The 24408-nt window shown below is 38.8% G+C and overlaps 1 protein-coding gene across 2 annotated transcripts in view; it reads right to left on the reverse strand.

The window, feature by feature from the left end:
• Positions 1 to 24408, reverse strand: part of Spop (speckle type BTB/POZ protein) — an 82129-nt gene that overhangs the window by 31341 nt on the left and 26380 nt on the right. Inside the window, exon 2 of one of the 2 annotated variants that reach the window (XM_048446973.3) lies at positions 8096 to 8146. The exons of the other annotated variant lie outside the window; for it this stretch is intronic. The gene's annotated coding sequence lies outside the window, so the exon portion shown is untranslated. The remainder of the gene's footprint in view (positions 1 to 8095; positions 8147 to 24408) is intronic. 2 annotated transcript variants of the gene reach the window in all.

Genomic DNA, 24408 nt, shown 5'->3' on the forward strand with positions numbered 1-24408 from the left:
GCAGAATACTGCTTACATAATAAATAAATAAAATCTTTAAAAAAAAAAGTAGTATAGCCTAAGAGATCTCTTCCCTGACCACCTAATCTAGGGGCAGTCCTCATTTCTTAACCTGTTTCTTTTACCACATTACTCATTTTTTTATTTCCTGTCACTAACTAAAGTTAATTTGCTTCTATTTCCATAGCTATCTAGTCTTCCCCACTAGAATTTAACATTTTCCTGTCTCCATTAACAGGTACTCAATAAATATTTGTTCCATTATCCTGTTGTTAGTAGCTATACTCTTTGGGATATATTTTCCCTAAGTGGTCCTACTTACTAAATTAAACTTCATGAACTACTGAGTAAATATAGATATAAAAATTCTGGCATACATTTTTTGTATGTATATGCATGCATGGTACACATCACAAGTGAGTGGGTGCATGTGAACCTGCTCTTCTTATGTGTGCGTGTGTAAAGGCCAAAAACTGATGTTCAATATCTTCCATCACTCTCCCTTTTACTTACTATGGCAGGGTCTCTCATTGAAGCCAGAAGCTTGCCAATTCTGACTAGACTAATGAGGCAGCTTGCCCCTAGATCCCATTCCTGTCTGCTGGGATTACAAGTGGCTACCACCTGCCTGGTTCTGGAAATCCAACTATGGTCCTTGCTCTTGCTTGGCAGGCACTTTATCCAACCCCCCAGTCCCTCAAACATACCTTTAAAAATTAAAAAATAAAATCGTCATTATACTCATAAAAATTTATTAAAAGTATAGTCAGAATTCCTTTTTGAATCTTAGAAAAAAAGGAGAAAAGGGAATCTGCAGGGATATGGACGAATTCCTGAATTTATGGCAATACTGAGAGAAACACACTACCCAGAACAATTTTTCTTATAGAACATCCCATTAGCAGGCGCACACCTTTAATCCTAGCACTCAAGAGGCAGAGGTAGGTGGATCTCTGTGAGATTGAGGGCAGCCTGTCCATATAGTGGACAGCCAGGACTACATAGAAAGACTTCAGCATACACACACACACACACACACACACAACAAAACCAAAGAAATGAATAAAGAAAGTAGCATTACAGTAACTGCCAGGAAACAAGTCTAAATTTCTACAATATTTCAAGTTAAATTCTACATAATAAAATTCCAATAAAATAATCAAACTGAGGCAGATAGTTAGCATTTACTTAGATTCAATCTATAATTTTCCTATTTGACACAGCCTGATTACCTTAAAACTGACATATACAAAAAAGATAACTAAACATGTACAATGGTAGACACATCTATGTCTAGACACTTAACTAAGTTTTTCTACACTTATTGTTTTTCAAACTACTGTATATGTGGGAAACTCTGAAACTAGGACAGCATTTAGTATATAAGATTTCCCCAGGCTACAGACATTTCTTAGGCAAGTATAGATTCTGAGAGGGATGTGAGGACTCAGATGTTTGAAACTAAAGAGCTACTGTTCCTTCTTCCCTAGTACCAAACAAACTGAAAGGGCTCATGCGTACAAAGTTAAACTGGCAAGAAACAAAAAAGTATATAAAATATACTATCAAGTCTTTCTCAAAATGCAATAGGTTAATAGCAGACTGTTCCCACTCATTCCCAAGCTTCAAGGTATGCTGGAAGTTGACAGCCTTATTGCCCTCTGTAGAAGGCAGTACGTTATAAATAACCACAAACTGTCCTTGTCCCTAAGGAGATCTAGCAGCCAGCTCAAAGGTTAAACTATGGAACAATTTTCACTTTAGATACATCTTTTCCAGATAGCAAAAAATAAAAATACAAAAATTTTTATTGTCAATTTAAGGGTCTGGAAGTAATTTCTTTACCCAAAAATCTACTCTCCACTTTAAAGGTTACTGGTACTGACACACTGGCATCTTTCTCTACCCTCAAAATAACACTGGGAGAAGGCAGCATTGCATCTATGTTCCAAACTCAGAAGCTTGCCCTGGAAAGGAGATCCCTTCAACTACTTGTAGGACTGAAAAACTCCAGATATTAGAAACACTTTTGGAGTTCTGTTTTGCTTTTTAATTTAGGCAAAAATAGCTACGAAACAAAATACATGCAAATAACAATATATGAAGAAAAGAAATTCCACCTTAACTTGGATGGGAGAATCTAGAAAAACAAAACAAGTCTGAAACAAGCATCAGTTCACAAGACTTAGGCTAAAACGAGTAGGTGATACGCTGTTTTTGTTAATTACAGAACCCCCATTGGGAAGCAAAACTTTACCAGTTGCTTAAATAAAACAAAACAAACAAAAAAGTAAAACAACAACAAAAACAGCACCTAGGGCTCATCAGAATAAGCTCTCCACTTTAAAATCTGTCACTTGGGAGATGTCTAAAATGGAGTAACACAAATTCAAATAAAAAAACAAATTTGCTTTTAAAGGCGCTGTTTCATTTCAAAGTGGATTATTTTTATGACTCCATTTTCATAACTTAAAATCATGTGTTACTTCCAATGAATGGCATGGACAAAATCTTCCAAGACCACAATGAGCAAGCCAGGTAAAGGTAAAGATTTTAACAACTTCCACATGTCTAACACTGTCTACTGGACAATAATCAAAAAGAATTTTTAACTGGGATCATCCTTGTAGATTCCTGGGAATTTCTCTAGAGCCAGGTTTCTTGCTAAACCCTATAATAGCTTCCTCAATTATAACTCTTTCCTTGCTCTCATCTCTTTTCTTCCTTCTCAACTATTCCATTCCCTCAAGTTCTCTTTACCTTTACCCTTCTCCCTTCCTCTTCCCCTTCCACCCTCCCTTCTCTCCCCACCCCCATTCCTCACAATTTTGTCAGGCAGTCTTGACTGTTTCGACTTTCCGGGTGGATCTATATATGTTTTTCTTAGGGTTCTCATTATTTAGCTTCTCCAGGATCATGAACTGTAGGCTCAATATCCTTTGTTTATAGCTAGTATCCACTTATGAGTGAGTACATACTACATTCATCTTTTTGGGTCTGGGCTACCTCACTCAAGATAGTGTTTTCTAATTCCATCCATTCACATACAAAATTCAAGATGTCATTGTTTTTTACAGCTGAGTAGTACTCTAATGTGTAAATGTGGGACATTTTCTTTATCCATTCTTCGCTTGAAGGCTATCTAGGTTGTTTCCAGGTTCTGGCTATTACAAATAATGCTGCTATGAACATGGTTGAACAAATGCCTTTGTAGTATGATTGAGCATCTTCTAGGTATATGCCCAAGAGTGGTATTGTTGGGTCCTAAGGTAGGCCAATTCTCAATTTTCTGAGAAACCACCATACTGATTTCCAAAGTGGTTGCACAAGTTTGCATTCCTCCAGCAATGAATGAGTGTTCCCCTTACTCCACATTCTCTCCAGCATAAGCTATCATTGGTGTTTTTGATCTTAGACATTCTGACAGGTGTAAGATGGTATCTCAAAGTTGTTTTGCATTTCCCTGATGGCTAAGGATGTTGAATGTTGGGGACTATGGACCCCTTGCCTGTCAGAGTAAACAACTTGTTTTCCTTGCTGGCAGGGGCTCTGAGCAAACAACTTGTTTTAGAGCTTCTCTGAGCTCGAGACCCTCAAGAGTTCCTGATATCAGGGAAGTGTTTCTTGGAGGATTTGCAGCTGAGAGTTAGGGCCATTAGTCAAGGAGACCCTATATAAGCTGCCCTGGAACACAATAAAGGGGGAATTCTTGGCGTTACTCCTCTCTCCCCCCCCCCCCTCTCTCTCTCTCTGTGTGTGTGTGTGTGTGTGTGTGTGTGTGTGTGTGTGTGTGTGTGTGTATTTCAATCTCCAACCCCCTGCCCAACTCGCGAACTGTACCGTAGCGCATAGAGCAGGCATTGGGCTACAGTTGAACATTTCCTAAAGTATCTTTTGGCCATTTGAGAGTCTTCTGTTGAGAATTCTGTTTAGTTTTGTACCCCATTTTTTAATTGGGTTATTTAGAATTTTGATGTCTAATTTCTTGAGTTCTTTATATATTTGAGATCAGTCCTTTGTCTGATATGGGGTTGGTGAAGATGACCCCAGCTAAGACCCTAAGCAATAGAGGAGAGAGGGCCCGATCTTGACTTGCCCTGTAGTCAGACTGATGAATATCTTAAATACCACCATAGAACCTTCATCCAGCAACTGATGGAAACAGAGGCAGAGACTCGCATCGGAGCACTGGACTGAATTCCCAAAGTTCAATTGAAGAGTGGGAGGAATGAGAATATGAGCAAAGAGGTCAAGACCATGATGGGTACACCTACTGAAACAGTCTACCTGAGCTACTGGGAGCTCACCAACTCCAGCTGGACTGGGAAGGAACAAGCATAGGACCAAACTAGTCCCTCTGACAGTGGTTGACAGTTGTATGACTGGGGCAGACATAAAGGTCACAGGCAGTGGCACCAGGATTTATCCATACTGTATGTACTGGCTTTTTCAGAACCTATTCTCTTTGTATGGATACCTTGATCAGCCTTAAATATAGTAGGGAGGGAACATCACTAAAGCAATGTGCCTTACCCTCTCTGAGGATTGGATGGGGGTGGGATGGGAGAGTATGTGGAGGGAATGAGAGGAGGAGAGGGAGTAGAAACTTGGATTGATATGCATAATGAAAAAAAGATAGTTTGCTTTCTTTTTAAAAAAATAAATAAAAAGGAAAAAATTTAATAGAAGAAAGAAAAAGACCAAAATCTTAGTATTAGTTAATATTCCCAAAACTCACATGTGTGCCCCCATACACAAGATAAACAAAATGTGAGGGAAGACATAGATTATTGCATAAAGGACTGGAGAGATGGCTCAGCGGTTAAGAGCATTGCCTGCTCTTCCAAAGGTCCTGAGTTCAATTCCCAGCAACCACATGGTGGCTCACAACCATCTGTAATGAGGTCTGGTGCCCTCTCCTGGCCTTCGGGCATACAATTGTATACATAATAAAAATAAATAAATATTAAAAAAAAAAACAAAACTCCACCACTGGGCTAGAGACATGGCTCAGGTGGTGGTATTCTTTAAAAAAAAAAAAAAGATTATTGCATAAAGCTTTTATAAGCATAGTTGAAGCGAGAATAGAAAAAACATAATTTCAAATTTAAACAAGTTTGGGGGTTTTGGTATTTCTAGCAAAAATTTCATATTTATCTATTTAGTGTGTATGGGGTGAAGTGAATACCAGGGTTCTTGTATGAAGGCATAAGGCGAATTGTGGGAGTTGGTTTTCTCCTTCTACCATGTGGTTCCTAGGGATCCAACTCAGGTCATCAGGCTTGGGGATACAGTGCCTTTATCCACTAGCCATCTTCCTAGCTGACCTAAAACTTTTTACACAAGTAAACAAGCTACAGAGATGTCTCTGCAATTAAGAGCCACACTGTTCTTAGAGAAGACCTGTTCGATTCCCATCACCCATTTCAGGTGCATCACAACCCTCTGTAGTTCTGGCTTTAGAGGAAAATTCGAGCATTTGGTCTCCACAGGCTTCTGCACTTATGTGTACATACTTACACTCAGACACACATACGTACACATAGTTAAGAATATTTTTTAAAAATCTATTTTTTAAAAAATATTTATTTATTATGTATACAATATTCTGTCTACATGTATGCCTGCAGGCCAGAAGAGGGCACCAGACCTCATTACAGATGGTTGTGAGCCACCATGTGGTTGCTGGGAATTGAACTCAGGACCTTTGGAAGAGCAGGCAATGCTCTTAACCGCTGAGCCATCTCTCCAGCCCTGAAAAAAATCTTTAAATCATAAATGGATGAAAGGTTAGCTCTAACACTATGTATGTGTGTCCAGCATGCAAGGAATTTAAAAACTGAAATAATTTCATTTAACAAAGAGAGCTTCCTATAACCCATAGTATCCTCCGATCTTATAAGAAAAACCATTTAAAATATTTATTGCTAATAAAAATTGGCCACATAGGGGGTCCAAGGAATGAACATAAAAGAGAGTCAGAATCACCATTGGGATATAGAGTGAGGAGTACATTTATTAACTTGGAAACAAAAAAGCCTCACCTACTCCAGGATATTACCATACGACAAAAGCAACCCATTATATTCCACAGTAACCACTACAACCTATCAGGGAACTCAATTTTCCTCAGAAATACTTTCTGAAAGGAAAAGCCCTATCCTCTCCAACTAAGATAAGCAAGTACTCTACCAAAGAGTTACCTTCCCAGCCCCCCACTGTGTGTGTGTGTGTGTGTGTGTGTGTGTTTGTACACATGCGTGTGTGGGCTCACCGTGTTTGTCATCGCCCTTCTTAAAAATAAGCAAATTCAGTTAGGCAGTGGTAGCACACACCTTTAATCCCAGCACTCAAGAGACGGTGGAATCTCTGTAATTTGAGGTCAGACTGATCTACAAAATGAGTTCCAGAACAATCAAAGCTGTTTCACAAAGAAAATCCTGCCTCAAAAACTAAACAAACGAAAATAACCATATTCTGGCCTGGGAATGGAGCTCAGTTGGTGGAGTTCTTGCCTAGCATACAGGAAATCCTAGGTTCGATTCCCAGCACCACCATAAACGGGGCATAATAACAGATGCCTGTAATCTCCGCATCTGGGAAGTGGAAGCAGAAAAGACCAGTCACACAGCTTGAGGCCAAGACTACCTGAGACTCTATACTTGTGTGTGTTGGAGATCGGGGGTGGGGGGCAGAAAGAAGGGAGAGAGATAGATGGAATACTCACAAGATGATGGCTCTTTGGGTAAAGTCTTGCCAGGGACCTAGACTGGAAACTCCAGACTTGGAGGTAGATAAGGAGAGTCTTGGGGGCTCAATGGGCAGCCAGTTCAGTTAGGCAATGAGTTATGTTGAGGATTTAAATAAACTCAACAGAACAAAGGAAAACCAGTGTGCATTCCAAATCCTTCAATCAAGGGGAAAGTAAAAACATATAAGCAGACAAAACAGGAACACTGAAAAGGATGTCTATCTTAACAGAATGTTCTTAGTTCCTGATGAGCTTTGAAAAGATTAAAATTCAGTAACACCCATTTGCCCAGTAAGACTCTGTAAAAGTATATACTGATGTTTGAGTCATAAATCAGAGCACAGAGTAAACACTTGAAGAGTCATTTTGGTAGCAAGATTTTAAGTCAACATTGAAAAGCTAAGTTCTAAGGTATAATACAAAAAAGGTAAAACACTCAAAATTCAAACACCTTTAACAGCCCAAAAAAGCCACCACACTGCTTATGGTTTTTTGCTTTATAAACCCTCTAAGGAGCTCTACTTACTCTACTGCTTCCATATCATGTATTATCAACCCTTGATTAAAAATTTAAACCCAGCTGGGATTGCTGGTATATACACCTATAATCCTAGCATTTGAGAGGGCTGAGGCAAAAAAAAAAAAAAAAAAAAAAGATGATGAGTTTGCGGCCAGCTTGTGCTATACAGCACCACTATGTCTCAAAAAAAGAAATTTAAATTCAAACACAATTGCTCCCCTCATCATTAGTATGTATAATCTTTTCCTAGTATATATTAGTCACCAGAAAAAATATGATCAAAAGGTTCTAGCTTATTCTCAGCAGGGATATTTAGAATAAAACCATTATTAGAGTCACTTACAAAAATGTTACTTTGGGTTGGGGTGGAGAGATAGCTCAGTTGATAAAACACTTACCTTGTATGAATAAGAACCTGAGTTCAATCCCCAGAATCCATGCCCATATAGCTGGACATGGTAGCACTCACTGCTGGCAGGCAGAGACAGGGGGATCTCTGGGACTCACTGGCTAGCCAAACTATCCTAATTGGTAACTCCAGGCCAATAAGACACCCTTGTCTCAAAGGAGGTGGAGACTGTTACTGAGGATGACAGATTACCTCTGGCCTCCACATGCACATACACACAAGTACATACACATTAAAAAGGAAATCAAATCTATATTTTCCTTATATGACTGCAATTTTACCTTCCATAGGCACTAAAATCAAACAGTAAATTGCACTAAAGAAGTGCATTTTACAATCATGAAAAATATTTCTATCTCATTCTGCTTTACCCCTTTATGATCAAACTGTATAAATAAAACTACATAAAACTCACCAAGTCAAAACAGTAGGAAAGCTCTAATTTGTCTTGTCTAGCAGGAAATCTCTGTTGGAAATAGAAATGATGAGTCAGCTTAACTAGATTCTGAGTCTCATACATGTCTTACTTTGGCTGTTCTTAAAAGGGAAAGTTTACAAAAATCAGGTGATATATTTGCAATGGCATGACTGATAAAAGGACTTAATAGACAAAATTACTATTTTAATGCTCTTGACTGAATGATCTACTTTTTATTCAGCTCTCAAAAAGGGTATACTTGAAAGTCAGAAACCCAGTTGGTTCCAACACTCTTGCTTATAAGCAAAAATAAAATATCACTTGCCCCATGTTAATTTTGTTGAGAAAAATTACTACAAAGTATAAAATATGCCTTTAAAGTGTGGCTAAATTACACCAAAGCAATACCCATTTAAACAAAGTCATTTATCCCATGGTTCTAGGAAATAGCAGGAAGGAGCCCACAAAAGACAAGGTTATTAATACTGATTATACTGGGAGAGAAAGGGGTTTGTGTTGAAAATTGGAGAGATTATCTTTGCTGCTGTCTGTAGCACAACCTCTCCAATAATCTATCACATATCCTGCAAAGGGAATTGGACTTGTGGGAACAGAACCTAGGCAAGAATAGGTAGAACAGATCCTATTTTCCTTTAATATGGAAATCTCTGGTTAGCCTTCGAAGTCTCTTGAGTGTGTGCACATGAACTTTAACACACTGACTGAAATTAATTTTCCTTAGACTGTAAAGGATTTTGGTAAAGACAAATGTGGTTACCATTAGTAACAGAAAGAACCACCACCCTAAACAGGACACCCTAAACAGGATGCCAAATCAGAGACCAAAAAAATAAAACTTAGAAAAATCTCACAAACTTATATCAAGGAGCAGAAGTCGAATCAAACCCATTCAACAGATATTTGGTGAGCATCACTGTACAAGGCATTTTTTTTTCTTTTAAATATTTATTTATTTATTTTGTTAGTTTCCATGTCTGCCTACATGCCAGAAGAGGGCATCAGACCTCATTATAGATGGCTGTAGGCCATCATGTGGTTGCTGGGAATTGAACTCAGGACCTCTGGAAAAACAGTCAGTTTTCTTAACCTCTGAGCCATCTCTCCAGTCCCCTCCAAGGCATTTTTTTGAAATGGAAGTAGTCAAAGGAAGACAGTTCTGGCAAACCCAAAGGCAGGAAGATAAATGCCTTACAGTACTAACTTCCAGGCAGAAGATATTCAACTTTTTCAAGTGAAAAGGCCCTGAATATGTGTGAATTTTTCGTTTTTTTAAAGATAGGGTCTCACTGTGTTGCTCTGGTTGTCTTGGAACTCACAATGTAGGAGAGGCTGGCCTTGAACTTATAGAAATTCACCTGTCTCTGCCTCCTGAGTGCTGAAGTTAAGGGCATGAACCACAATGCTCAGCTTATATGTGATTCTTGAAGTAGAAACCTTTAGCCCTTTCCTCACTTTTTCTTAAGTTTCTAGGTTTTGTCTTAATTTCCTAGAATTAACATTTCTAGGCCCGTATACTAGAAAAGGTTAAAGTAACACTACAGTGTATAGATACATAGCTATACTCTACAGCTTAACAGTGAACAAAAGGTCTCCCACAAAACACACCTTTGAGTTTTCTCTTTCTCAAAGATAATTCAGGATTGAGAACTCAGTAATAAAGCAGGGTCACCCAAGAATAAATAGTTACAGACCAATATCCTGTCACATTACTTAAATTTTAATTTTACAATATAAGACCTGTATTTCAGGAGTTTTCTCTAGTGACCTAAGTGTTGAGGTCTAATGCATGTGACTATTCTCCAGCAGCAATCACTTAACACTGCAATTATATGAGAAGCAATGCTTCTGGAAGAGCAAGATCAGAACATACAGATTTTCTTCCGCTTTGTGAAATGTCACAGCAGTCGAGGGAACTTTCAGTCACCCCATCTCACACTGAGTAAAAGCCAGAGTGTATACAATGGCCCAAGGGCCCTGCACAAGCGGTACTCTATTACCTCTCTGGCCTCATCTCTGCTCTACCGCCTAAGCTCGCTGTGTTCCAGCCGGGCCACTTTCCTTTGTTGTAGCTCCTCACAACAGGCTCATTTCTGTCTTGGGGATTGTACCTGCAGTTTGCTGTCTGGGTAATGTTCTCAGTCCCTGAGAGATTACTGGGGCACATGCCCCGCTACTGGTGATTCCTTAATTGTCACTACTGCTGTGAGATCTTTCCCTGACAATCTTAAAATGAAATTCTCTCTCCCAGCCACAGTCTTATTCCTGCCTCGTTATTTTTCTATATTAAATAAAGTCATTCGGCATACTATATTTTTTACAATCTGTTTCCTCTAACTGAAAAATAAGCTATATAAAGGTAGATTTATGTGTTCTGTTGCTGCACCTAGACAGTGTCTGGCACATGGAAGACCAGAAACAAACCTATTTAATAAGTGGCTAAATTCAGCTTTCCTCCTGAACTTCCATCCTTTAAAGATGTGACAGTAATTCTACACATCCCTGTGGTGGCGGCGAATGCCTGTTACCCAGCACATGGAAAGGGACGGCTTGAGAGTAAGTTTGAGGTCAGTAACAGTTACAGACTAAAGCTCCAGTCCAGCTTAGAATACTTAAGGATACCCTGTGTCAAAACAAACAAAAAATTTACCTCTCTATAAATTAGGAATTTTTTTATTTTTTGAAACAGGGTCTCTCTGTATAGTTTTGGCTGTCCTAGAACTCGTTCTGTAGACCAGGCTGGCCTTGAACTCAGAGATTCACCTGCCTCTGCCACCTGAGTGCTGGGATTAAAGATGTGGGCGATCATACCTAGCTTAAAAGATTTATTTATTTATTTATTTATTTATTTATTTATTTATTTATTTTATGTAACGGAAGTCTTATCAGCATGTAAGTCTGCACACTGGAAAAAGACACTTGGATCCCCCTAGACTACAATTATAAATGGTTGTGAGCTTCCATGTGGGTGCTGGGAAGTTGAACCCAGGATCTCTGTAAGAGTAGTCAGTGCTCTTAACTACTAAGCCATCTCTAGCCTCTTAAAATTGGCATTTTTAAGGAACAAGGTTTAGGCTTATGCTTTTAATATCCAAAAAGTTGATAAAAGTATAATTATATATTTTCCCCCAACAAAGAAAAATACTTGTTTTTAATGATAACATCCTTGAAGACAAAAAAAGTTAAGAACTTCTGTGTTGTGGGATGGTGGTGGCACAGGCCTTTAATCCCAGCACTAGAGAGGCAGAGGCAGGCAGATTGTTACAAGTTTGAGGCCAGCATGGACTATAAGAGTTAGTTCCAGGACAGGCTCCAGGCTCCAAAGCGAGAAACTCTGTCTCGAAAAACCAAAAAAAAAAAAAAAAAAAAAAAAGGACTCCTGTGTTATGGGAACTAGTTGACAATGCACAACAGAGTGTTCCCTTTGTACTTATTATTTTTAAGTTTCCAAAAACTGAGCATGCTTTATTTATACTTTAAGATAAAATATTTTTAAAAGATAAATATGTAAACAAAACAATTATAAGAAAAATATATGGGCCTCCAGTAGTGGTGCATGCCTTTGATCCCAGCACTTGGGAGGCAGAGCAGGTGGATTTCTGTGAATTCAGGGCCAGCCTGGTCTACATAGAGTTCCAGGCCAGGCAGGGCTACTTAGTGGCACTGTCTCAAAAAACCAAAAAAAGAAAAGAAAGAACAGTTCCCTTTTTGCTTTTTAAATACTATGTTTTAAAGATTTATTTTTATTTTATATGCATGAAGTATTTTCCTTAGATGTATGTATGTGTGCTGTGTGTGCAGTACCTGCCAGAGACCAGAAGAGAGCACTGAATCACCTGGGTCTAGAGTTAACAATGTGAGTTACTATTTGGGGGATGAGAACTGAAACCCAAGTCTTTTGCAAAAGCATTTCCCAGCACCCAGAAAATGTACCCCCTGTTCTTGCATTTATTTGTGTGTATTTTACTGTGTGAGCAGCACACATGCAGAGAGGACATTTGCAAGCTTTATTCTTCACCATGTGGGGAATATACTCGGGTCATCAGTGTTGGCAGCAGGCACCTTTGCCATTCACTGAGCCATCTTATTGGTCCTTAAAAAGAAAATTCTTTAATATATTTTGATTGCCACAGAATAATAGATGCTGTTATGTATCCAGATAAAACAGACCAAAAGGATGACTATAGTTTAAAAATATTTTTTGACTAAAAAGAGATTCATAAGCAATTTTTAGAACAGAGGGAAAACTCCATAGTGTTAGTGTTCTTTTTGTTTTTTGTTTGTTTGTTTTTTGTTTTGTTTTTTCAAGACAGGGTTTCTCTGTAGCTTTTAGAGCCTGTCCTGGAACTAACTTTGTAGACCAGGTCTGTCTGCCTGCCTCTGCCTCCCTAGAGTTGGGATTAAAAGCGTGAGCCACTACCACCCGGGTTTGTTTTGTTTTTCAAGATGGGGTTTCTCTGTGTAGCCCTATTTGTCCTGGAACTCACTCTGTAGACCAGGCTGGCCTTGAACTCACAGAGATTCAGCTGTCCCTGCCTCCTAAGTGTTAGAACTAAGGAGTTCTAACCACCACCCAGCAGCTAGTGTTAGTGTTCTAAAGAAAGACTTAAGATATGTCTCTGGGCTGGTGAGACAGCTCAGTGGTCAAAAGCAAATAGTGTTCTTGCAGGACTCAAATTTGTTTTTCAGCACCTACATTAGGCAGCTCACAACTGCCTGTAACTTCTGCTTCAGGGCAATCTGATGACTCTAGACTCCAAAGATACTCACAGACACATTTACATTTAACAACCAAACAAACAAACATATCTTTGCAACATAAAATATAAAATATGGAGTTGATGTGACAAAGAATAGGTTACTAATTCCATTTTAACTCCATGATTACCATGGCATAAGAAAAAATATTCACTAAATAAAAGCACCTAGTAAACAACATGAGACATATATTTCAGCATATACACAGCATTTGTTATTTTGTTTTTTCGTTTATTTGGTTTTTTTTTGGGGGGGGCAGGATTTGGCTGTTTAGTCCAGGCTTATCTAAAACTCTGCATTCTCCAGCCTTCCAAGTGTTGGGATTACAGGCTGGCAGTAAGCCTCACTACATTTGTACTTTTGATAGAATACTTCACCCACATAAAAGTGAGAATATGCCTTGATTGTAAGATACTTTCCAGACCCAGTACTTATAACCTGAACCACGCCCTAAGATGAGAACACATATGAAAAAACACAGACATCTGGGACTCTAGTTTTATTAATGTGGTTTCCAATTCAAGGTCATACTGGCTGTTAAAAAAGAAGTATATAAATTCTTCCAAGTTCTTAAAGATAGTTCATACATTCATGAGACGGGTTGCTCCCCAAACTGGTTGTTAAAGAAACTACTTGACACTTGCAACAGGCAGTGTGTGCTATGAAAGAAGAGTTAAGTTTTCACTGTAACACTTCTGGATCCCAAGTGCTAGAAACCTCTGAACAGCATCCAGGTTTAAAGGGGGAAAAGCATGCACAGTACAAATTAAAAATATATTTAACCTCTCAATAATAAATAAAGCATAGCTAATTAAAGGCCACAAAAATTTTTTTACATGAAAGTCATTGGTCACTGAAATATATGAAAATATATTTGACAAAATTTATATGAAATAATTCTAAACTAATACCAATGTAAAATCATATTTTAAAAATGCCACTCCTATTTGTAGCACTTATAGTCATTAAATTTGAGGGAGGCAAAGGAATGAGGAAAACCTTCCAGAATTTAGAATATTGGTCTTCTTTTACTAGGACAAGGCTCTGAAATTTTCTTTCCTTATAGATTCTCCTAAGAATCTCATAATGAGGTAGCACTGCATTTTTATATGTTATATTTCTAGTGACAGACCAGAGGTTTAGCAGCTACGACTGGGACACACTGAATTTCTGAGGCAACACAGACTGGATCAGAGGTCATTAAACAGTCCCAATAAAGTATCCAAGTAGTTAAAAAGTAGTAAAATAGCTAAGCATTGTGGTACAGCCCATAATCCTAGCTCTTGGAAAGAGAAATCACCACAAGTTCAAGACAGACCTAGTCTATATAGAAGAGGAAAATCTCAATAGTTATGGGAGTTTATGGAAAACAGATATTAGATATAAAACAATATAATGTGGGCTGGAGAAATGGCTCAGAGCATTGAGAGCACTGGCGGCAATTCCAGAAGACAGGAGTTCAATTCCCAGCACCCACATGGCTGCTCATCACTGTGTATAACTCAGTTCCAGGAATCTGATACCTTCACAAGACAACATGTAGGCAAAACATCACTACACATAAAAATAAATCTTTAAAAAAGACTTTAAAAAGAAAATAAAGTGCAAACTATTAAAATGCAAAGCTATCATTATCAAATTCTACACAGGATCCACAGGAAAAAATTTTCAGCACTTTTCACACCAGTAAAAAGGAGAAGTATTAAAATTACATAAAGGTTTTTCTCATTCCTCTTCCTCCTTCAAATAATGACTATAAGATATTGGAGTAAACAGAAAATTCAAATGAAAATCTAGATAAAAAAACAAATTCAAACCACTGAAGGAAAAAAGGAGCAGTACTCCTACACACACACACACACACACACACACACACACACACGATACCTAAATTCTTTGATTTTTTTTTTTTGTCTTTAATAGCAAATTAAAAAACCACCAGTTGGGTGGTGGTGGCACACACCTTTAATCCCAGCACTAGGAGACAGAGGCAGGCGGGTCTCTGCGAGTTCAAGCCCAGCCTGGTCTACAGTGTGAGTTCCAGGACAAGCTCCAAAGCTACACGGAAAAACCCTGTCTTGAGAAACAAAAAAAGTAAAAAAATAAAAATAAAAAGCCATCAACAGAGTGGTGATACTATGAAATAAAAATAAAAATAGTATCATTAGAAAGGGAAGCCTAGGGCCAGGTTTGATAGTGCATGCATGTTTTTAATTCTAGAACTTAGTAAGCAGAAGCAGGCAGATCTCTGTGACTTCAATGCCAAACTGGTCAATACCAGCCAGCGCCATATAGTGAGACTCTGCCTCAAAGTAAAACTAACAAAATATGAATGGCCAAGCATATATATATATAGCAACATGGAAAGAGGTCAGAAAATAAAAACAAATTAAAAAAAAAAGATTGTTGTAGAATCTTTAGCCAAATGTGGTAGTGCACATCTTTAATCCCAGCACTTGAGAGGCAGAGGCAAAAGTATTTCTGTGGGTTGGAGACCAGCCTGGTCTACATAAATAGCTCCAGGACAGCCAGGACTACATAGAGAGAGACCCCATCTAGAAAAAAGAGAAATACAGTATACATGCATAAGTACTTAGAAATTAACATCAATACTAAGGATGACTTCTTTAACTGACAGTACTCCTCACAATCTCTATGGTTTTGTTAAAAAACTTCAATGAAAACTCAGGGGAAATAGAGAATTAGAAAAGCAAAAAACAGAGCAATTTTTTAAATAGACAATAACGTAGCCTGAATGAAGCCTAACCATACCCCAAAAATCAAAAGATCTAATCAGATCTCATTATAAAATACCTTTCCTGTGATTGATGGAAATAATATAGTGGCGGGTGATTCAAGCAAAGAGGAAAAAGACACTGGTTTCACACACTTTAGTAAGGAAGCACTTCCTAAATAAAAGAAAGCTCAGAAAGGCTTTGGTCCCTGTAGGGAATGTTTTTCATAGCAAACCTCTTTCCTCCCCCACACTACTCTGAAGAAGGGCCCTCCCTACCTCTGAAGACCAATCCCTCCTCCTCTAAATGACCTCGGATTTAAGTGTGTGAAAACTCAAAGACAGATTTTCCAAAAAACACTTGGGATTTTTTTTTGAGGGGGGAGAACTTCTTTAAAACATTTTAAGTCTTTTTTCTTCCTAATATTTTTCCTTCCCTTCCTTTACTTTTCTTGTTTCTGGCATATTTGTACTTTTCACTTCTTGGGGGAAAATGTAACTCCAAATAAACCAAATAAAATTCACGTCATAGCTCAAATCTAAAATAAAGGGAGGGGGGAGAGCAAGAAAGAAAAACTAACCTTATATTGTTGTCTTCATTTTAGCAGTAAGACTAGAAATAAAGTTCTGATTATCAAGTAAAAGAGTGAAATCAAACTTACTTGTACGTCACAAACCTTCAATTAATTTGGAGTCACCAGTTACAAGTCACCTTGTTTAAGAACTATAAAGCTACTTGAATAGGTCTGTACAACTGACCACTATAGTAGAATTTTATAACTTCAAAATTCAGAGCTGTAATACAATCTATATATCCCTACCTCATTCTCCTGGTCTACCCTCCAAGGACCTGTTTATTTCAGTGTTTTGAGCTATATAAGAACTGCTTCAAAAACAGAACAGTATTCAGGGCTAAGTGGCTTCAGTTGTTTTCAGAACACTCTGACATGATCTTATTTGGGATTTTTACCAACTTAGTGAAGCACGCAGAATAAGCATTTTACAAACAAGGAAATAAGCTTCCCAACTGTCCTGGTCACATGGTTATTAAGGAGCTTAAGCTAAAACTACAAGTCTTTTAACTACTAATCTAATAGTCTAATCCTTTGACTTCCTGATTCTTACATAAGGTTATATGTAAGAATGTATGTCAAATGTGCTAGGATTCAGGCTTTATGCTAGCCCCTGTCACCTGGCAGGATGAACTCAGGCAGTACCCTAGCCAGCCTAGGGTCCTATGGCTGCTATGCCACTATGCAAAGGTCCCTTTAAGAGACAAGTTTCACCCACGCCAGCTTTCTTCCTTTCTGTCATTCCCCTGAGGAAGCGGCTTTCTGTCCTTCTCTGTCTCTTCTTCTTTCTCTTCTCCTCTCCTCTGCCTCTCTCTCTCTCTCTCTCTCTCTCTCTCTCTCTCTCTCTCCCTCTCCCTCTCCCTCTCCCTCTCCCTCTCCCTCTCTCTCCCTTCCCTCCCCTGGCACTGGTTCTCTTTCCTCCCCTATTCCCTTTTTCTCAATAAACTCCACACTCAAGCTCTATCTGTATGGTGTATTTGTCTTTCACCCACCATGGGACCCACCAAAAGTCCCACCTCATGCTGTAATAACAATATGTCTTTTATTCAACATGTAGAAAATTGGTGAAATAGCTCACAGAAAGCATGTTTATATACCCTATCTTGCAATTTAATTTTTTGTTTTGTTTTGTTTTGTTTTTCGAGACAGGGTTTCTCTGTCCTGGAACTAGCTCTTGTAGACCAGGCTGGTCTCGAACTCAGAGATCTGCCTGCCTCTGCCTCCCGAGTGCTGGGAATAAAGGTGTGCACCACCACCGCCTGGCTTTTAGCTAGGATCTTATGAGCACAGATTGACTTCAAAGTCACTACGTAGCCAAGGATGGCTTTGAAATTCTGATTCACCTGACTTGGCCTCCTCAGTGTTGGAATGTGCCATTGTGCCTAGCTCAATTTCATTTTTAAGTGGCAACTCTGTAGAAATGGTCTTAGGTTCTAATGAATTCTGATCGTGTGTGTGTGTGTGTGTGTGTGTGTGTGTGTATGATATTTATATTTGTTTTGATTTCTAAAAACAGAGTTTCTTTGTGTAGCCTTGGTTGTTCTCCAACTTACTCTGCAAACCAGGCTGGCCTTGAACTCAGAGAGATACACCTGCCTCTGCCTCTCCAAGTGCTGGGATTAAAGGTGTGCGCCACCACCCGGCATTTGAGCATCACTATTAATGGAGACATCAGTAAGCTATTGACTGGGTTCATACCTTTCTCGAAGACTGAGTACTAGGAACAGATACTATGTAGCTAATTCTTCTATAATGACTTTCCACACATAAATAGTTCGCTCATCAGTTCTTAAAAATAAAACATTTACTATTCTAACCTCTCAGAATAATATTCTATTGTTTCCAGGAAACTAGTATCTTTTCTTCTAAAGACCTCTACTGCTCCTTTGCCACAACTTACAGAATTAAAAAGCAGGATTTCTACAGTTCTTAAATTACATTTACTTGTGGTATCTAGCATAACTACAACATTAACTGCCACTGCCTTCAACATAGTTGCTTGGGTCAACAGGATATGTTTGCATACCCCACCCATTATCAAGTCCTACCAGGCACTAGGCCTCTTTACTCCATATTATTCACTGTGTTCAAGACACGGTGTTCGCTCCCCTGAACAGTGTTACCTGGCTCTTAACTTACCTTCTGACTTCCTCTGTAGTTCAGTCTACAAAGTAGCCACAGTAAACTTTTTAAAATGCCAACCAGATCATGCACTTTTCCTCTTAACCACATTTAAAATAAAATTCAATCTCTACATCAGACCCTATAAGATCCTAAAATACGGGAGCCAGCTCATGTTAAATTCATGCCTACCTCTCTTCCGATCTTTTGACTCCAAACACACTGGCCTTCTAACAACAAGTCAAGCTTGTTTTCATCTCAGGCCTTTGATTCTCTCTTCCTTGCTGAGAAGTTCCTTAAAGATCATTTTCCTAGACATTCACATTGCTAGCTCCTTTTTGTTATTATGAGACAGGGTCTCACTATATATCCCTGGATGACCTGAAACTCACTATGTAGACCAGGATGGTCTATTTAGACCTGGCTGGTCTCATTAGAGATCCCCCTGCCACCACTGCCGCTGCCTCCTAGCACTGGGGCTAAATGTGCATCACCACACTAGCTCATTGCTAGCTTCTTGTTACTAACTCAAGATACCTCTTCAGGGTAGAAAGATGGGTCTCCTTTTTATAGACTTTGTGACCTCAGTCAAAAGTAACAGCCCAGTCCCTATTCCTTGGATGATTTGTTTCATGTGCATTAACCTACTATGGTATTTATAGCCTACAATTCAATCATCTTCTTGGTGCAACCATAATAATGACATTCTAGTCAGGTGTGGAGGTGCATGCCTATAATTCCAGTTCTCTGGAGGCAAGAATTCAAAGACAGCTTGAGCTATGTAGTCAGACTCTATATCAATTAACAAAAAGAAAAAAAACAACAAAGACATTCTGTTCCTACAGAGCTGAGGACCAGGACAGGGTACCGAGGCTCTCATGAGAAAATTCAACAGTGGTTTGCTGCTTCTTTTTTTTCTTTTCTCAACAGGATTTTATCTTTATTTTGGTCATAAACTTTTTTTTAAAAAAACAAAGTCACAGATTTATGATACAGATTAGATACGTTTTTGAAACAGAGATTCACTATACTACCCAGTGAATCTCCTAAGGTCAATGGACCCTCCTAGTTCAGCTTCCTGAGTAGTTGAAGACAGACCAATGCCACTATACCCAACTCTCGGCCATTCTTAATCTCAGAAAATTGACCTTATTCAATTAATTTAGGTCTAATTTAAAAACACATAATTATTATGCCTCTAAATTTTGTCTCTTTTAACCCACTGAGTCCAATTAGTGTTGCCCATAACGCACAGAAACACAAGGAACCTACCAGTGGCTACACCTGTAAAGAAAACCAACTCTCCCCTTCCCCAGCAGCTATCAACTGCCAACCACTAGCTTCTCAGAGTGGTAGAGTTTCCTGAGCTGCTGCTGCTGCTGCTCTTCTCTGATTGTGTGTGTGTGTGTGTGTGTGCGTGCGCATGTTGCTACACAAATGCCATGGTGTGCATACGGAAGTCAAAGGACAACTTTCAGGAGTTGGTTCCCTCCTTCCACCTTGAGTTCTACAGATAGAACACTCAGGTTGCTAGGCTACAGAGCAAATGATTTTACACACTAGCCACCTAGCTGGCCTCTGTCTCACCCTCGCAGTCCCCCTCCACTTCGAGAGAGATCACTAGTTTAGGGCTGAGGGCATAGCTTCATGGTAAGGGTTCTTACCTGGCATTCGAGAGGCCCTATACTCAGCACCCACCACAGATAGAATGGGAGAAGAAGTGAAGGCAGGAAGGCAGACTAGTTTTCTGACCACTGAATATATTTTTGTGTATTTTAGTTTTTGCCTGCAAATATATTTGTACACCATGTGCATGCCTCACACCCAAGTATACCAGAGAAGGTATAAAATTCCCTGGGTTGGAGTTACAAACAAAATGATGATGGACAGCCATGTAGACACTGGAAATATCCTGGACCTCTGCAAGAACAACCAGTGCTCTTAACTGCTCAGTCATTTCTCCAGTCCTCTAACCATTGACTTTAACTCTATCGATCTATATAGTAGTTCCAGGCCAGCCAGAGCTACACAGTGATGCCCTGTCTCAAAAAAGAAAACAACTAATCATAATGAGACTTGACAGTAACACTGGAATTTTCCAAGATGAAAAACTGCTTATAAACAGAGCGGTGGGGAGAGGTACCAACATGAGTATTTTAGACGATTTTGCCTCTGGATTCATATTCATTCTCTCTCTCTTCTCCCTTTCCTTCCCCTCCGAACCCACTGGATTCAATTAGTGCTGTCCATATGCACATAGGCATGGGTCATCCACTGGGGCATGAGAACCAACCTGTGACCACATTTGTAAAAAAAAAAAAAAAACAAAAAACAAAAAAAACCTGAATTTCATTTCTACATCAACCACTTTAACAAATATCTTATTGAGTGAAAATTGAATTTGTTAATACTAATTTTTCAGAAGTAAAAGAAGGAAGTTCTTTGCAATGAATCCAACTATCCTCTTGAGGGAAAAGGACTACACCCAGAGCATCTTATACTGTGACTGGCACATAGAATGAGCTCCATAAATGTTTAATTAATAAAATCGTCCTGAAGATATATCTAGAAACATAATTTTATACTAATGAGCAGGAAGCAAAACTCCAAAGCAACTTAGTGGCTTGCCAGATGTGACATTGACACTGAAGCCAACAGCAGAGCTGAGACCAAACACAGTCATATTGGGAAAGGGAAGTACTGGGCTGAAGAATTTCAAAGTGCAAATGGAAGACTGTTGACATACCGTCTGGCTGTAGTTAAGAACAATAGAGCTAATAATGATAGACAAACTAAAGTAACACCACAAAGACTCTGGTGAGGTATTAGCTACCCAGTACACAGAATACAAAAGGATTAAGCAAATTCTCTCCATTATGAGGAAAGATACTGTAAACAAACCAGAAAACAGATGAAACACTGACATTGCCCGTCGTAGCTTTCCAGTTTTATTTAATATGACTGCTCAATTTAAGTCAACTGTCAAGCTTCCCAATCCACTGCTCAGTCACAACCAAAACGAAATTAAGGTAGGTTTACAAACTGGATGTGGAATTATAATGATAAATTTGGAAATCTATTTGTTCTTGACCCCAGTAGCCCTTTCCTTACAATTCAACCAATCCTTGCTGATTAAAACAGCGCCTATATAGTTTGATTTTGATGTTCAAAAGGTAAAAGGGCTTTCTACTCAAAACTCTCTTTCAAAGCAGAATCATCTTATCACCTAAATCAAATTATCTGAATTATCAAATATTTAGAGATACCATTTGAGGCAGGGCTGTGATACACAAACTTTATAAAAGTTTTTCCCACCCCTACTAGTAGTAAAGTTACTCTGCCTCCCAAGTGCTGGGATTAAAGGTGTGTGCCACCACTACCTGGTTCTAACTAGCACTTATAACTTAAATAAACCCATTTCCATTAATCTATGCTCTATCATGTGGCACTACCTCTCTTCCATCTTGTACCTCCTGTTTCCTCTCTGTGTCTCCTGGTGTCTCTCCCTTTCTTTATCTTAGAGTCCCTCTATCCCCGAAGTTCCGCATATACCTCTTGCCTAGCTACTGGCCATTCAGCAAAAATGCAGCTCTTTACAAATGAGAAATGGGCATCAGTTGCATAAACTTAGAAGAAAACAAGAGCTGCCAATATATTCATCAGCTACTGCTGTTCTGGCACCTGAATTCTAGTGCAGTTTTACACATACATTCCTTAACATTCATTAACTATGCAGACCAGGCTGGCCTCTAACAAAGATCTGCCTGTCTGTTTCCCAAGGGCTGGGATTGAATGAGTGTGCCACCATGCCCAGCACCCCTATTTTTTAATGGTTGCACAAAACTCTTTATCTATACACATACACACACTTTTTTAATGATAGTACAGAACTCCCTTCTAGCCCTGCGGTATCATTTCCAGGTTTTTGTTACAACAACTTAGCAAAGCAGTCTATGAGGAGCTCTAGGAACCTTGGCATACTGTTATATCAAAATGTACTAATACTTTCAGTGCGAATCCTCACTGAGTATCTATCCATTCAATATGGCCAGAGAATGGGGGAAATGGGAATAAAACATTTTAAAGTAAAAAAATCAGTGAGATTTAGATTAAAACAAAACAGGCCAAACTGTCTTTCATTAACTAAGTGGAAAACTTCGACTAAAACTCCAGCAGATGTGATATATGGTACTGTCTGTTGTCTCTAAGGCTGAAGAGCTGATGTGGGCAGAAAATAGATTCCTATTCAGAGAGGAGGTAAACACCTCGTATTGTGAATTCTATCAACACAAGAAAACACAGTTCTGTCTCAGATCAGGAAGCATTTGACTAAGATGTACGCTAACCTGGCCACTTTTGTTCAGAATGGGCTACGAGAACAATAGTATGATTTATTTTCTTGCCTTTGTTACTAAGAAAGAATTCCTATTAATTCAGCTGTCTTCTGCACATCAGTCTATGATTCCAAAGGTGGCAAATATGCTAACAAAACAAACATGAAGAAGCTCTTGGTATTTTTACAGTTTTTAAATTAACAATTCATACATCATCTAACATGCAAGAGATATCCAATAATAACTGATTTAATTCATGGCATCTACTTTGGCTATTGTCATCTAATTCTGTAATGGAAATATTTGCAAAGAAACATACAAACACCAGAAAGTTCTAAGAATTTACATGTATAGGGGAAAGGAGTACATGGGTTCCTTTTTTTTTTTCTTTTCGAGACAGGGTTTCGCTGTGTAGCTCTGGCTGTCCTGGAACTAGCTCTTGTAGACCAGGCTGGCCTTGAACTCAGAGTGAGTTCAGAATCCCGAGTGCTAGGATTAAAGGCATGTGCCACCACCGCCTGGTCAAGTATATGGATTCTTAAAAGCAAAATAAACTTCTTAATTTACTTCTTTGTAATTTGCTATTTAATACATATAAAAGAATTTTCAGCAAAGGTTCTCTCTAGTATTATAAGAGAGAAAAAAACAATGACTATTCTCAATATATTCTTTCTTCCTCACCAATGTAAACTTACTATATCTAACATCTAAACTACTTAAGAACCATTTCTGTTATTATCAGGGATCACCAAAATTCAAGTCTCACAACTGCAGGCAGTAACAAAAAGCACTCAGAATCAAGGCCAACCTTATAAACATTCACCTATAAAACTAACCGTGAGCCAGTGGTGGTGGCACACGTCTTAATCCCTTCACTCCAGAGGCAGAGGCAGAGGCAGGCAGATCTTTGTCAGTTCAAGGCCAGCCTGGTCTACAAAGTGAGTTCCAGGACAGTGAAGGCTACACAAAGAAACCCTGTCTTGAAAAACAAAACAAAAAACAAACTAACAACAAAAACTAATCATGCTAAGACCAGTGCTGACAGCCAGAACTCTTTCTCATGATGAGGCTTGTCTTTTAGCCTTTGTTCTGATTACATCAGTACAGGGTCCAACTGTGACATGGACTCACAACAAACAGTTCTAGGCACCCAAAGAGATATCAATAGGTGCATTAATTGGATGGAATGACAAATAAGTGGCTAGGGTGATGACTTAATCACCATAGTGCTTGCCTTATAAAAGTGAGCTCCTAAATTCAATTACCAGTACCCATGCTTATTAGTTTGTTTGGTTTGGGGGGGTATATTTTTTTAAATCCCCAAAGTGGTGGCATGTGCTAGTAATTCATGCATTGGGGAGGCAGAGAAAGGCAAATCCCTGGGGCTTGCTAGTCACCACTCTAGTGTAATCAGTGATCCTCAAGTACTAGTGAGGATACTGTCTCAAAAAACAAGGTGGGACAGGTCCTGAGGAAAAACACCAAAACTGACCTCTGGCCTCCACACACATGTGCACCCAGATACACACAAGCAACCACACACAAAAGGAAGTCAAGACCAAACAGACACCTTTAATCCCAATACTTAGAAAGTAGAAGCAGGTGAATCTCTATGAGTACAAGGACAGCCTGATCTACATAATAAGGTCCAGGTGAACCAGATACATAGCGAGACCCCTGCATTTAAAAAAAAAAAAAAAAACTCAATTACAGTTTACTTAAAAAATGATTAACAGAGCGTGGGTGGTCCCCAAACTCTAAGACTATTAAGCC

The sequence above is a fragment of the Myodes glareolus genome, chromosome 9 (assembly GCF_982192425.1).
Source record: "Myodes glareolus chromosome 9, mMyoGla1.1, whole genome shotgun sequence".
NCBI classification, from domain to species: Eukaryota; Metazoa; Chordata; class Mammalia; order Rodentia; family Cricetidae; genus Myodes; species Myodes glareolus.